This window comes from Candoia aspera, chromosome 2, assembly GCF_035149785.1.
Source record: "Candoia aspera isolate rCanAsp1 chromosome 2, rCanAsp1.hap2, whole genome shotgun sequence".
Lineage (NCBI taxonomy): Eukaryota > Metazoa > Chordata > Lepidosauria > Squamata > Boidae > Candoia > Candoia aspera.
The window spans coordinates 265,022,279-265,038,032 of record NC_086154.1 but is presented as its reverse complement, the minus strand read 5'-3'; positions in this window follow the sequence as shown (position 1 = coordinate 265,038,032).

Genomic DNA, 15,754 nt, shown 5'->3' with positions numbered 1-15,754 from the left:
GAGCGTCTATACGCTGAGGAGCAGCCCTTGCCCTCGACTGAGGATCCAGGGTCTCCCCCCATGGGCCACAGCAAGCAGACCCAGGGCAGGGGACCACTGGATTCCACTTCCCGACAGCCTCCCCTTGACACTCAGGTGCTGTAGCGTGGGCAGGACGGCCAGCCTCTCGCAGTGTCTGGAGCTGTGGTGGCCACAGCGGCAGTCCTGGTCCTCCGCTCTGGACCAGGCCAGCCAGGAGTTCAGGAGCTTCTAGCGGAGAACAAGATCCCAGCCGGGAGGAAGCCATGATCATAAACAGGATCTGGTAGAGAAGACTCACCCTGAAGCTCACCCTCGCCCAGCAGTCCTTTGGAGAGGGTAGTTCCCCACCTGCCACTAAGCTGTAAACTCTGGGTTACCAGCCAGGAGGGAGGGCTGTGTCACACACCGCGCTAAGCAAAGCCGCAGGAGACACACCGTGCGGAGGTTCTGTGCTCCTTAAAATGATACATAAATTTCTGCAACCTCCCTTTCAGTGACACTAATGATTTCATTGGGGTTTGGGTCGGGCGAGAAATATATTACCCGCCTTCAGGTATTCAATTTTAACCTCAGTATCACAGGGCTCCTCAAACCTTGTGGTGCCATAGCTGCCTACTTGTGGGCCAGGCTCGTGCGCTGCTCTGAACTGTTACCAGACATCTGTGGGTTAGGTCTCGCTGGTCACGAATAAAGCTATTGCAGTTTGTAGATCGGGGTTCATAACCAGCAACTGCAGGTTATTCAGGAAATCACAATGAAACAAACTGGGGATAAAAACGTGACCCCCGGTGTCCGTGCAGCTTTTGGGGGGCGGGGTTGGGCTTGGGAGCGCCTGAGACCGAGCGCTGCGCAACTCTGCAAGGTCAGGCACCTGCCCAGACAGCGGGGCGCTTCCTGCCTTCCGAGGCCTCTGGCAGCTTTTCCTCTGCCTGTTTTCATTGTTAAGCATCTCCTTCGGATTTGGAAGGGCAGCCAAGGCCCCCGGCCATCTTTCCCGCCTTTGAGCGGACAGGAAGCGGGATTCCAGCTCTGTTGCAGAAGTCGGAAGGCTGTTTGGGCCCAGCGAAGTGACCTGCCAGCCCCTAGGGGCACCCAAAGGAACTACGCAAGAGGAAGGGCCCGAGCCCCCGGGGAAGATCCATCCCTCACTCTCCGGCACGCAAGGGCCCTTTGACCCCAGGGAGGAAGGCTGTCTCTCGCTGAAAGGCCAAAGTGGGCGGGGGCCCTGCTGCACCAGTGTGGCCACTCGCAGACTGGACCTGCCTTCCTGGTTGGAGAAGCCCCTGTGGGGGGGGGCTGGCGGGAGGGCAGGGCTGAAATGGGAGGGCACGGGTGCTGCTGCCTTCCTCGGAAGGGGTGTGGTGCACTCCCTCCCCCAAAGCCATCACTCCCCCAGATGTGCCAGATAACTCTCATTCCGTCTCGAACTTTTCTTTTGGGGGGGAGGTTGTAGAGATAGGAGTGGGGCGGGCGCTGCAGAGGGCCCCCGGAGGAAACCCTCGTCTGGAGACAGCGCTGAGACAGCACTGGTCACGCCTGGGGGTGCCCTCTGGGGGAACTCATACTCCTGCTAGATCTCTTAGTGGCTTCAGTACCGTCAGCCTCGGCACCCTTCTCAGCTGCCTCCCAGAGCTGGGCTGGGGGAGGGGGACACCATTTCGCAGGGGGGTCGGTGGGGGGGGGATTGCCCCTCCTTGGGTGATCACTGCTGCGGCAGGCTGATGATACCCGGGTTTCTATTTCGACTGCTGGCTGAACAAGGATGCCATGGAAATGCTGGAAACTGCTTGGCTCTGGATGGGAAGGAACAGGCTGCGATTTCATTCCAAGAGGGTAGCGTGGCCCCGGGTTCAAAGGCCTGCTGGTCCCAGAGAGATACCATCTTTAGTTCTGGATGGGGCCACAACACCAAACTGGATCACAATTTGGGGTCTTCCGGACTCAGAGCTGCTGTTCGAGGAGCAGGTGTAGACGAGGGGACCTTTGCAAGCAACCTCGTGTGCCCCAACTGCGACCCATTCTGGATGCCACTTACAGTATCTGGGGAACTGGAGCAGCTTTTAAGACACACAAGTAAGTAAGTAAGTAAAATGGGCAAGCCAAGCCATAAATAGTCTCTTCTTGACTGGCTAAAGCTTACCCCAAAAATGCACCACCGCCACCATGAACTTGGAACGTTCAACCTGTTTTCATCAGATGTAAAAAAGGTTAAGGCTAAAGGGGAGTTCAGTTACGGCAGCCACTCTACAGACACTTCTGCAGCATTTCTCCACCTTGGCAACCTTAAGACATGTGGACTTCAACTCCCAGGATTCCCCAGCCAGCATGCTGGCTCTTGCGCCGCCACCTCTTGCAAGCTGCACTTGGAATTCCCGGCCCTCTTCCCATCTCTCGGCCCCTGTTTTCAGGGAAGCCTCCCTGCTTAAGGAGCCCTTTGAGGAGGGCTCCCGTTGAGGAAAGTGGCTGGCCCCCATATGGCTCCAGCAAGGGAGGGAACTGCCCCTGCCCCTCTGGGCACCCCCTCCCTCCAACACCCCCCTGCTGCCTCCAGAAAGCAGCCGGGAGTCCTTCAACTGGCGTCTCATTACCTCGGCAAAGGGGGCTGAAACATTCTTTGAGCCCCGGGAAGCAAGGTAAGATTTGGAAGCGGCTCAGGCAGACGCCTCCCCGATTCGCTGAAGGAGGGGAGGATCAGCCCAACCAGATTTGCAAGATTCTGTTGTAATCAATCTCAGGAAAAGTAGTTTCAGCCTTCAGGTGCAGTTGACTTGCTGGTCTGGTGTACTGAGGAGGGCTGGCACACGGTATCTTAGCAGGCTGCATGCAAGGGTTGGTATCTAGGGATCGGTTGTCCCATGTGGGGTGCCGCAGGCCTTGGTCCCTTCCTCTGTATTATTTGGCATCTATATGAATCTCTTGGGAGAGGAAGCCGTCCGTTCAAGGTGAGGTATGACTGGTGTCCAGGCCAGCAATGCTGTGGGGGCCCCGAACTGGTCCTGGATACTGTCAGGGTCTGGATGGGAAGAAACAAGCTCAGGTTGAACCCTAGGAAAACAGACCTGCACTTCGTCCACAAACATCTTAGTCTCCCTGAAACATCAGTTCTGGTTGTGGCTCCGGCTGGAATCATGCTGGTCAGGATCCACAGAGGCCTATTCAGGCCGAGTTGCCACCTTGTGTAGGATCTCCTGGCAAGGAACTGCTTAAGGCCCTGTCCTGTATGAAATTCAGGGGACATGGGTTAAAAGGCAAACCTCCTTGGTTACGGCCCCCCTTCTGGGGAATGAGTGCCCTCCAAAGATAGGTGGGCCCCTTCCTCCTGGCCTTCAGGACGTTTCTGAAAGCTTTAGTTGGGCTTTCAATTATTTTAATGCTTAGGAACAACAGAGGTGGGCCACCAGATTTTACATGGACTTTGGTTGTTATTTGCTGTTTTTGGAGGGCACTTACTCCCCATTTGATGCGGCTGTGGTGAGGGGGTGGCCAAAGGAGTGGACGGCCCTCCCCAGTGGCACAGCCCCAGCTCCCTCTCCTGGACTGGCTTCTCCGCACTCTCCTCCTGCTCTTGGCACCTCCTGGCCAGGTGCGTCGCAGTGCCAGAGGCGGGCTCCGTCTCTACCTTTTCCGCTGCCCCTCTTGGCTCCTCTGCCTGCTGTTCCACCAGCTGCCTTCTCTGCTGGCCTGTTGCAGCCACCCAAGCTGTCTGCTCCCATGGGCCTCCGGGCTGCTGCTCCTCTCGTTTGCGCAAAATAGGCAGATGTCCAGCAAGGAGGAACTCCCGGACGTTTTCCTTCCTCCCCCTCGGCCTGCTCTGAGCGGCCTGTCCTCCTCCCTGCTGCAAGAAGGGAAAGACCCCCCGTTCTGCTTCTCAACCCCTTCTGTGGGGCTTCTGAAGGACTGGGAGTGCCAGCTGGCATTCACCTATAGGACACAGGGTAGCGGGGCTGGGCCTCCCCCATGCCACCGTGACCCTGTTCTCCCAAGTGCCTGCCCAGCCGTGCTGAGGGCACAAGCAGCCTCAGCCCAGGCTGTGGTCAGGGCTGATCCTGCTCTGAAGCTCCATCTTGAGCAGGGAATTTTGAGTGGAGAGAGGGGTCCGGGGCCCAAGGCCAGGAGAGCCATAGAGTGGGAGTGCCCATGCGCAAAGCACCCCCTGCTGGGTATTCTTGGCATGCCAGGAGCCATTGCAATGTGGGAGCACCCCAGGGCTATAATGTGTGAGCAGTAAAGCAGACAGGATAGGCTGACCATACATCCCATTTTTTAAACATTTCCAGACCATCCCGTCGTTTTAATATAAATGTCCGTTTTGTCCTGTTTTCTTAAAAACCTTACTTAAACATTTGAAAGTTCTGTGAACCTGTCAGAATGTAGTCTGACTGAGTGGAAGGAGGGGGAGCTCAGCAGAAACGGGGGGAAAAGCCGCAGAGCTCAACCCGGTGGGAAATCTAAAAAGAAAAAAGTTCGGCTGATAGGCAGTGATCAAAGGGTAAGCCGATTGGCTCCTGCCTTAAAAGGACAGGAAAAAAAGAATGTAGAAGCACAGCCAGAGGAAGAATGGCTTGTCGGGGACAACCGCTCACTGGACTCTCCAGCCCGACCTTGCCTCTCGCAAACGAAGGAGTCCGAAGATTCCCAGCCCGAGAAAACCGGAGAAGTTCCTGCCTGCTGATCCAGCCCGGCCCCGTTTTGCCATCCCAATGTCCTGTTTTTGTCTCAAGGAAATATGGTCAGCTTAAGACAGGAGGGCAAGAGCACTCTGGCTGGCTGGAAGGGGGCACCTGAACACCCCTCCCAGAAGATCTGATGGAAGAGAAAGTAGAACAGCTGTTGCCCATATACCTGGTGAGAGTGACAGGTGGGTCACAGGGTTAACTTTCAGGTAATGACTCATAGAAGGTAAGGGTTCAAAGGAACCTTAGAGATCATCAGGTCTAACCCTCTGCCCAGTGCAGGAATCCTGCACTGCACTATCATTGAAGATGGTGATCCAGCATGTCTTTAAATGCCTCCAGCAGAGAGTCCACCACCTTCTGGAGGGAGCCTGTTCCATTGTTGGAAGGCTGCTACCATGAGGACATATTTCCTGATGTCCAGCTGAAATCTTTGTTGTCGTTCAGCTGTTCTGATGCTTCTGACTCTTTGTGACCTTCAGCAGGGTACCTGATGGTCACAAGCTGCTGTCACAAACTACTACTACTTCCTTGTAACTTAAACACACCATTTCTTGTCTTGTCTTCTGGAACAACTGAACAATTCTGCCCCATCTTCTGTGGGGCAGCCCTTAAGATTCTTGAAGACGGCAATTGTGCCTCTCTGCAGACTCCTCCAGGCTAAGCATTCCCGTCACCTCTAACCCTTTCTTGTAATTTTTTCCTTCCATGCCCCTTATTGTCTTATTCGTCCTCCTCTGAAAATGTTCCAGTTTGTCAACATCCTTCCTAAAACACATTGCCCAAACTGGTTAAGCGTCCTAGAGTAGAGCCCTCAAAGGCTTGGTTCACACAGCCCACTTATACCCAAGTCGGTTGGTTTGGTTTTGACTTGGCATGCTGTGCAAACTCAGCTGTTGTGGTGTTCCTAAACTGTAGCTTATGACTTACAGTTTTGGGTTAATGCAGCCAATTGTGATTTATTCAGGAAATCATGGTTAAACCAGGGGAGTCACAGACCTGCTTATTACTGGCTTACTCAATTTGGAAGTTTTGTTTGAAGCAATTCTGCCAATCGGCCACAAGAGGGCAGCAGCTCCCTTCCTGAATTTTCATTTTTGATCATGCAATTCTTCCTGGTTAAGATGTTTTCAAGCAAATGCTCCAGTATTCCTGTCTGGGAAGTGCTGATCTTCCAGATGGTTCCTCATAATGCCAGGGAGAGATATCATGCTCAGTGGTAGCTCCTTTCCTTGTCCAGCCTTATAAAAATGAAGACTATTTCCAGAACAACAGTTTGCAGCAGACATTTCCAAAGGCCTGAGGCAACTAGTCCCATCTTTAAAGGGCTTTAATGAAAAACAAAAACAAAAAACAGCTCTTCACACTGCTACACTTCAACCCTGTGGCAGGGAATTGCTTACTAAAGCATAATCTGGACTTCGTCTTGTTTATTGTGCTTTATGTTAAGATCCGCTGAATGTTTCTCCCCTGTCCAAGAAAATCGTACTTTGCAAGCTGAATTGGGGAAAGCAGGCCTGTGCCCAGGGGTGTCTGCAGGGCATGGTCCAAAAAGTTGAGATGGTGGCCATGGCAGTGCGATCAAAGCTCCGCCTTTTTTTTTTTTAATGCACAACACATATAAAAAACAGGTGGAGCTTTGATGGCAGTGTGGTGGCTGTCATCTCGACAGATTTACCAAGGGCCTTCAGTCTGTGAAAGGCAGGGTGCTTGGTCTGGATTTTCTGAGTCTCTGCCTATGTTGCCCTGCCTAGAAGGTGCTTGCTGGGAGCAGTTCCAGATAGGGAGGGGAAGGGCTTCTCCTGCAGACCCGGCTGGGTGGAGCATCCCCCTTAGTCTGACCTGGACCAGGCCCCCAGGTCCCCAATTTGCCTTTAGACAGGGAGAGCTGCTCCGAGCGAAGAGCACTGCTTGGGGCGAACTGCAGCAGTTCAAGAGCACAGGGCAGGAAGACAGCCTGGGAGAGGCAAAGGGGGCACTCATTTGTTGGGGGGGGGGGGAGATGCTACCTCTTGGCCTCTGGGGGCATTGGCCAATCTTGCCAGGTGTGCATCCAAACCCTCTGCCAGCACCTGGGACTTGCAGCAAGGAGGCCAGGGATGAATCTTTCTGAGCCCAGCTCTGGCCCTTCTGGCTGAACCCTGAGAGGGGGAGAAACTGGCAGCACTGGGCTTCCAGCTTTCAGGGCTCTGCTGGCTGCACCTGGACCCGGGGGGCAGCTCAGCAACCAGCCTCTGCATTCCGGTGGGAATCCGCTCCCCCTCTCAGGAAGCTAAGCAGGGTCTGGCCTGCTGCGTTCTTGGATGGGAGACCACCAGGAAACCCCAAGGCCATAGGCTGGACCTGGAAATAAATCAGAAAATCCTCCTGGAAGGGCAAACCGCGTCCGTTCGGTCCTTAAGAAGTTTTCGCGGAGTTTTCAGGGTTGGCGTCGCTCTGGAAGCCCATGGAGGGGGAAGGCCGAGCCCAGGAGGGGAGGCGGGCACTACAACTCCCAGGATGCCAGGCGGACCAGCCCGGCCCCGGCCATCTCCCCCGCCCCGCTGTCATCACAGACCCGCACGTGGAGCGGGCGTGGCCGCCGCGGCCGCGGCCCCGCATTGGCCAACGAGAGCTCCGGGGCTCGCCCGGAGAGCCAATGCGCGCGGGGGGGCGGGGCCGCGCAGGGCCCGGAAGCTGCTTCGGAGAGGGGCGCCGCGCCTGCCGGACCTCCGTGCTCCCGCGGGAAGCGGCCCGGCGCCGGCGGGGTCCTACGGGCGCGGCGGAGCAGGGCGCGCGGGCGGCGGCGGGCCCGGCCTGCAGGTAAGGCGACGGCGCCGCTACTTCGCGGCCTCTCCGGCGGCTCTTCCGGGCGGCGCCTCCGCCGGCCTTCCCCGCGCACGGCCCGGCGCGGCCTCCTCCCGTTCCTCTTTCGCCCCGCCCCGCCCTCGGCCGGGGGGACGAGGCGCCCCGCGCGGAGGTTCCTCCTCCCGCGATCTTCGGCGCCCTCCCGGCCGCCCGGGGGCGAATTCGGGGGGGAAGGGGGAGTCCCTCCCCTGCCAGGTGGCAGCGTTTACCCTTCGACCTGGGCTCGCCTCAAAATGCCGAGGCCCGGCCCGGGTAGGATTCGGATGGGGGGCCACTAGAAAACCCCGGGCGGAAGCAAGCGCTGGAAGAAGACCGCTTCCGTGTTGTGTCCAGGAAAACCTGGCAGCCTCCTGGAGCCTCTTTCCCTTTCTGGGTTACTGCGGGGTGCTGGGAAATTGATGGGTGTGGTTTCAGTTTGTCTCTGCTTTGATAGAGCCTCCCCCCCCAATACGGGACCTCTCCTAGCCATTTGGAGTCTGTTATGGGTAGAAAGAAAGGAGGCAAGTCAGTTGTGAAAAAATGGGGGGGGCGCAGTGGGCAGCAGGGGCTGCCAGTCATGATGCCCTTCACCGAGAGGTCTGCTGGAGCTGCTCTGAGTGCCAAGGCACTGCCCTGCCAGGACGTGCCTGCCCTAAGTGCAGCCACTGATGCTCAGCTTTGCCTGTGTTTGAGTTGCTGCAGTGGAGGCAGATGCCCTTGGCAGCTGCACTGGGCAGGAGTGCCAAGCAGGGAGTGGGGGAATGACCTGCCCACCAGCTGCTCCTCAGACTGTCTCTGAGTCAGCGCCAGGGACTGGTGTCGGTGGCCGTGGGGGCTCTCTCTGACCCAATCTGCAAGGACTTGCAGGGTGCTGCGTTAGAGGGGCCTGAAGCATGCCCCTCCTAGACAGAGGGCGAGCCGAGCGGGTCTGATGGGAGTCCTGAGGCTGAGCCAGCTTCTTCCTCTGCCTTTCGACCAGTTAGACATGCCATCTCTACCATGGTGGTCAGCGGGTGGTGGGACTCTTGGCCTGTGGCGCTAGAATCATCCATTTTGGAGCACCCGGTGCAGGACTGTGTCCGCAAAGCCTCATTTCTCTGTGGAACTCCTGGGAATGGCAGAAGCAGGGGGGGGGGGCAGCTAGCCTGACCCCCTCAACAGGTCACAGCGGCTTGGGCTCCCCGCCAGGTCTGTATCAGACCTGCTCTCTAGCTGCCCCCCTTGGCATCCCTTCGATCATCCCTCCAGTTGAGTGGGGGGGGGCGCTCCAGTCAGAGGCCTTTTCACAGTTGAGCGCATCTTGCATCATGGGAGAGCCTTTGGCTCTCTGGTATGAAGCAGGTGCTGACCTTGTGGGCCTCTAGGGAGGTTGCAGAAGGGCCAGGAAGCCCCTTTCTTGCACTCGGTTGGCCCAGGTGCTCCCCCAGGGCTTCTGGACGTCTTGCAGAGCCTGTGAGTGAGTCCCTCTCCCCCCCACCCCGGCCCCATTCTTCATTTCCAATGGAGGAGAAGGCAGCCTGAAGCAGACAGTGCTGCCTTGTTTGGAACCTGGTCTCCCCACCCCCCCTTACCTGGCAGGCCCTGAGAGCAGAGACGGCTGATGAGCCAGGTGAGAGTATTTGCCTGCAGCAGTTGGGAAGAACTGGTGATAGCACAGGGCAACTTGTCAGCTTGCCCAGAGGACTGGACTATGACTCCCATCCCAGCAGGCTGTGGGTGGTGGGAGCTGAAGTCCGGGGCATCCAGAAAAGGAGGATGGTCTCTACAGCCCTCTGCTTTGAAATGCCAGAAACTTAAACCTCCCCTGTGCGACCTTTGGGGGCTTCTGTTACTGGAAGTCCATATTTGTGCACAACTTGTGTGTATACAGAAGGATGTGGAAACGAAGGGATCCAGTACACAATAGCTCTGTGTACTGCCTCTGCTTCAACCACGTGGGGAATAATTGGCTCAGACAGGCCGAGCTTTAACCTATCTACATGTGCCTATTCTCTACCAAGAGGAAAAATGGCTTAATTACTATATCTGCTGGCCAGGTGGCCCTCAGAGCCCCACCGAAGGCTGCTGTTGAACTATGTGTGGTTTGTGTGTGAATATGGAACTGAAGGGCAAACTTTTAAGAGCAAAAATCACAGTAAATCAAACACAGTTTTATTTCTGCCCTACACGGTTCTTTCTCCTGGCCCCACTACTGAAAAGTTAAGTGGCCTTGGCCGCTCCTCGACCAGTGCCTTGATTGGTAGTCTTTCTCATAGACTTAACTCAGAAAGGCAGAGTGGAGGGGACAAGATGGCAACGGCCAGGCAGGGGCTGCCTGGCACCAGGAGAGTGTCAGTCTTTTGGGCCCTGGTGGGCTTCAGGGCAGGAAAGCCGAAGGCGCAGGGCAGAAGCGGTGGGCGTGCTCTGCTCTGTGGAGGATTCTCCCTGGCTGAGGTTGCCCAGTCTTCAGTTGAAAATGTGGTTGACCAGTTTGTAGCAACCAGGTGAATTCAGCAAACCTTCAGTTAGGGTGTGTGCAAGCCCAGCCTCCAACAGACAGGCTGTGACCACTCCACAGTGCTTTGACATCATTCTCACTCCAAGCTGTCCCTTGAACCTTCAGCTCTGTTGCTTTGGGGGAGCAAAGTGTGGCTGGCCCTTGAACAGCATGAAAGGGCCACACCAAAAGAAGGTTCGGGGAAAGGAAACGTTAAATTTGATATAGTTTAATTGAAATCTAATAGTTGTGACTGCTCCCAGTGATTTCAAAATTTTGCTTTCTGTTGCATTAAAATTTACTAATTGGCTACAATTTTTGGAGAGGCTTTAATAAATTTATTGAAAAGGTTTATATGGCCATCAATCTTATGCAGTATAACCCTGGGTGGCTAACAGATACATAAGAAATAAAACCCAAACCCCACTCCCACCAAGGTGCCCTAATCATGCCATACCTGCCGCACACATCCACCCCATCCTGACCCTGCACCTGAATGGGGGGACCCTAAGGGGCAAAGGCAGTAGGTAAGAGGCCAGCTTGCCCCTGAGGCCGTCAGTCCCAGACATCAGAGAGCAGAGGCCAAGTCAGATAACTTGTTAGCTTGGAACCCAAATGGGTTTCAAATTTCAGGGCTCGCTGCTTCCTCCAGGCAGGCCAGGATCTCACCCCCCCCCCCCCCAAGCTGTGGATGCCTCCAGTCCTTGGGCAGGGCGGGGGAGGGGCCAAGCCGCTGCCTGCAGCTGCCAAAACAAAGGCAGGAGGTGTGGTGGGGGGGGAGTCGCCATGGCAACCCCGCTAGCTTGCAAGGACAAAAGCCTGGCAGGATGGCTGGAAGGCAGCCCCATCCCTTGAGGTCACAGGGCTCTGACCACGAGCAGCCCTGGAGATGCCCCCAGGTCAGCTTCCCCTTCCCTGCCGCCCAGACGGGCTCTCGCGGGGACGACTGTCTCCTGCCTCCCCCCAGGCTCGGCTCATGCGCAAGAGCCGGTGGGAGGAGGCAGCTCCCCTACCCCCCAATGTCTGCGATTTCGCGGAGAGACGTTGAGTTTTCCGTAACAAAGCCGCCAGAGTTACATGCACGATGCGCCGAAGACTGACTCTCTCGGTGGGCTGGGGAGTATGGAATTCGTAGTCGCTGGGCAGGGCTGTCGGGAAATATTTTGGAAACCGCTCGGTTAGCCCCCATTTCCTCTTCGGCTCTCGCTCTCCCGCCAGCTGTTGGGCTCGTACAGCGCGGCAGGCCGGAGTACGCTTGCCTCGTCTGGGGCCCGGCGGCCGGCTCGGGTTCGTTGTGCAAACCCCGAAGTGGCGCAACCCGGGATGCGGGTAGCCCGGGGAAACAGCTGGAGCCGCTGCACCCGGAGCGACGCTGCTCGTGGCCGGCGCCCCGGTCGGCGGTCGTGGAAAACCAGCCCCGCGCGTGGGAAGGGGCTGGGCAGCCGCAGGGCTCGAGGACTCTCGCAGTGGTGCGCCGGGCGCCCTCCGCGGCTGGCCAGGCCAAGCCGAGGCTGCCGGCGGATCCACTCCGCGCCTCCCTCCTCCCGCCGCGGCACCGGCCGGCCGGCGCGCGCGGGGCCCCGGAGGCGGGTCGCTTCCCAGCGCGGGGCGGGGCGAGGGGCGGGCCAGCTGGGCCCGGCTATGCCAGGGGGCGGAGACCGGGTCGGGGCCGGCAGCCCGGCCGAGGGCGGCCCTCCCCGACGCGGCTTCGGGTGGCCGCCGGCGGGGCGGCTGCGTCGCGATGCGAGCGAGGTGAGCCCCTGCGGGGAAAGGAAGGGGCGGCGGCGGGGCTGGAGGGCGTCTCCCCAAAGTTGCCGGGGGTCGCCAGGCTGCGGGGCCGGTGAGTCGCCGTCCGCCGCCGCCGGGGCAGGGCGGGGGGAGGCAGCAGCTTTAACGGCCTGGCTCCGCCGGTGAGTTCCCCACCGCAGAAGGAGGGGGCGCCCGGGGGGAGCCGCCTCGCCCCCAGCCGGGGGGACTTCGCTGGCCCCCTATCCTGGGGGAGCGGGCTGGACCGCCCCAGGTGGGCTCGCGCTGGGCTCGGCTCCTGGACCGGAACGGGGCCCGTGGGTCGACGAGCGAGGGAAGCCCCCTGGGCGGAGCCGACCCTGCCCCCCCTTTGTGGTCTGCCCCGATTGCCGGGCCCGGGAGGGGCGGGCGAGAGCCCGCCTGCTCCTCCGCAGGTCGCGACTCCCGCTGGGCACTCCGGGGGCCGAAATTCGCTTCCTCGAGGCCGGGGAAAGGCGTCCCCCGCCCCGCAGGGGAGAAGCAGGTAGGCATCGCGAGGAGGGCGGGGGAGAGCGCGGGGCACCGGAGCTTTGGGCAAGGCCTGTGGACGCTCGTGGGCTGCCATCTTTTCCCCTGCGCCGTGCCGGCATAATTACCCTCTTCCCCCACACCCCGCTCCGCCGGCCTTGGGAGAGAGTTCTGGAACCCGGCTGAGTGGCTGGAATGGCGGGGGGGGAGCGGCGCTTCCCCTTCCCTTTCTGTGCGCCACGTGTGGACTTTCCACTGGAGAGGAAAACGTGAGGTTTCAGGGTCACTCCCACCGGTCTGGTGGTCCTAAATAGCCATCGGCTGCTGTAAATGGCAGCCCTACTCGTGACACTGGTTTGGGGGCCCCGGTGCCAGTGCCTCAGCCCAGAAGGGCAGGGGCAGAGCTCTCCTCCTCGGTCCTGCAGCTGCCCCTGCGGATTCCTAGGTGTCATTTGCGCCAGGAGCATGGATGCCAGCCAGGAGCATGGATGCCAGTGGGTGCCCGGCAGCTGCTGTCCTGAGCACGGTTTGCAAGGGGCCTGCCCAGTTGGCCGGGCCTTCCCCCTCACCATGGCGGAAGGGACGCCTGCGTCACCTCTCCTGGTCTCTGCAGGTGCTGCTCTGGGAGAGACACCGGAGATACAGCCAGCTTTCAGTCCCCCCCACCCCCACCCCCTGTTGAGGCGTTCCTTTTAATAGCTGCCCTGTCATGCAGACTCCAGCCGGAAGATCGCAACCAGGTGGGAGGGGAAGGGCTCTAAGAATCAAGAGAAGCAGTTCTCCTTGCCCCCCCAGTGCCTGGGAACTCCTGCCCTCTGAAGAGACAGCGGCAGTCCAGGTGCAGAGGGTCAGGGTGGAAGCAAGCAGGATGGCAGGCGCAGGCCTTGAGAGCAGATGGGCAAACCCCAGGCCTTCGTAGTGCCAGCAGGGGTGGTTCAGCTGAGCTGGATGCTTCCTGTGGGTGTCCAAGGACATCCTGACCATGTGCCTTCCCAGGTATAGCCAGCCCTTTTCTCTGCTGGGCTCCCTTATCCGCCTGGTTCTGTGGGTTTCCTGCCCCAGCAGGGCTGCAAAATCCTCCGTTCCTGCATGGGTGTCTGTGGCCTGGCCCTTTCCTCGCCTCCTGCGCCAACAGGGTGGCTTCCCAGCCTTGCAGCCCAGGGACTCAGAGCTGGGGGAGCCCTTCTTTGGCTGGCAGAGCCACCTGCCTGCCCTGCTTCTCTCCCCAGGCGTGCCCTCTGCCCCTCGGTGCACGGGCACGTGGAAGATGGGGCCTTGTCATGCCTCAAGCCCCTTGGCTGGGCTTCCAGGAAGGAGGAAGGGGCCAGGAAGGGAGGCCTCAGAGCCACCAGGCCCCTCCTCGCCTCGACGCCAGGCCAGGGTTGAGGCACTGGCTCCCTGCCCCGTCGGTTTGTTCTAGGAGTTGTTGGCAGAGCCCTTTTGGCCTGTGGCATTTCTGGTGGCAGCCCAGCTGTTGGTGAGTCAACGGGCAGGGAGGAGGCCAGGGCCGGTGCAGAAGCCGTGCGTCAGCAGGGAAGCAAGTGGGAGTGCCAGGGCCTCGTCCCCAGAAGCTGGGCTGGGCAGGGAGGCCCTGGGTGGAAGCCTTGGGTTTGGTCTGGAGCAAGCGGGATCAAGAGGCGCCGGGCTCCGATGACGCTCATCTTGGCGCTGAGGAAGCCCTGCCAGGCCTGGTGACAGGATCTGGGAGGGGTCACGCTGGGCTCAGTGGGGGCTGGGGAGAGGGCTGTTCTTGGGCCGGGGCCGGCTCTCTTATCTCTGCTCTGCCCGGCGCTAAGCTGCTGCCAGAGACCCCGGCAGCCCTTGCCCACTTAGGGTGCCCGCTGCTCTTGGTGTGGGCCCGGTGGCCGGTGAGTTCAGAGGCAGGAAGAGGCTGGGTTTCCTTCCCACTGTGATTGGAAACGGGGCCGAGGGGCGGCCCCCTCCACCTTCCAGGCTGCCTTGCAGTGTTCCCTGCAGGTGCTGGAGGTAGGAAGGAAGGGGCTGCTCCTGCTGGCTGCCATGGCCCCCTTCAGGCGCTCCATGCTTCCGAAGGTGGGCTGATCCCTCTCTGCGGGGGGGGGGGGGAGCTCATGCCCTCCCTGGCGTGGCTGCTGCTGGGCCCCTCGTCTTGCTGCGCACTGTCTGGTCCAGTGGCTGATACCTTGAGGCAAAGCCAGCTCCATTGTTTCATTTCTCTGGCAGAAGAACTTGGAGGGAGCCATGATTCCTTATTTTTCTGTATTTTCATATTCCTTGGAGACCTCCTTCCTTGTCTTGGGGGTTCTGCAGTTGTGCGTGGCTGGATGCATCAGAGGACGTGCCTGGTCTTCTGGCTGGACTTCAGATTTGAGGACCGAGCGTTAGGGATTAGGCCAATGTTTGTCAGGCCGCAGGAACTGGCCCCCCTCAGGGAACGCCGGGCTACCCAGCCTCTTGAGTGTTCCCCCTTGCCCTTTGCCAGCTTGGCTCATCCATGCCCCAGTTGCACCCTGGTGTTTCAGTTCTGTAGGAGCCCTCGTGGAAGCAGGGAGGTGAGCTTCTTGAGGCCTCGGAGCTCAGGATGCCTCTATGTAGTGCCTGTTAACCCTCAACAGGCACTACTTAGAGGCATCCTGCACTAAGCCGGAGAGTGAGGTTCCTGAATGCTTTCCTGGGAAAAGGAATTGCAAGGCTCTGTAGCTTGGGATTACTGGCTTCCCTTCTGGATCTGACCAGTCTGTGCAGCCAAGGCCATGAGGGATGTCACAGAGACCTGGGGATGGAATAATTCTTGCCTCCCCAGAACGATGGAAGGAGGGAGAAGAAGAGAATGACCAGCGTCAAGGCAGGTGGACTTGATTACAGTGATGATGGGACACCACTGGAAGACCTGAAGGACCAGGTTGGGGGTAGAACATCATGGGGAATATCTGTCTGTGTGGTCAGAAGAGTTGGTGTTGACTTGTTAGCACATAATCCATCAATCGGTGTGAATCACCTCCAGATACTTCTTGCCAGCAGAAGCAGTTGAGGATATTTCTGGGGTCTCTTTATTGTGTTATGAAGCCAGGATCTCTCATTTAGTTTTTCAGGGAAGCCAGGGACTGGAAGGCGAAAAAAAAACATGGCTTCTGACTGGCTTATTAAAAGGGGAACAAGACAGAAACCCTGGTTTGTGTTACTAGTTTCTGATATAAACAAACCGTGGAAGTATCTTCCAGGCTGATTGGAGGAGCTGCCTTTGCTTCTCCTCCTAGTCCTGTAGCTGCTGAAGTTACCTTAAATTGGGGGGTGGGCTACTTAGCTTAGATCTCTGGTTCCACCTCTGTTCTTGAGGGGGGTCTGGATTGTCTGCTCAGCTCTCGCTGCCGTGGGCTCCTGAGTTCATCCGGCTGAGTAAATGGAGAAAAAATGCTTTTGAGAGCTTTGTGCCTCTGCTGATGAAACTGATGCATTACAAGAGCCTTTGCTGCCCATCTGGGAATCTCTGGCATCTTCTCCCTAAACCCGCCTGGAGGGCACTAGC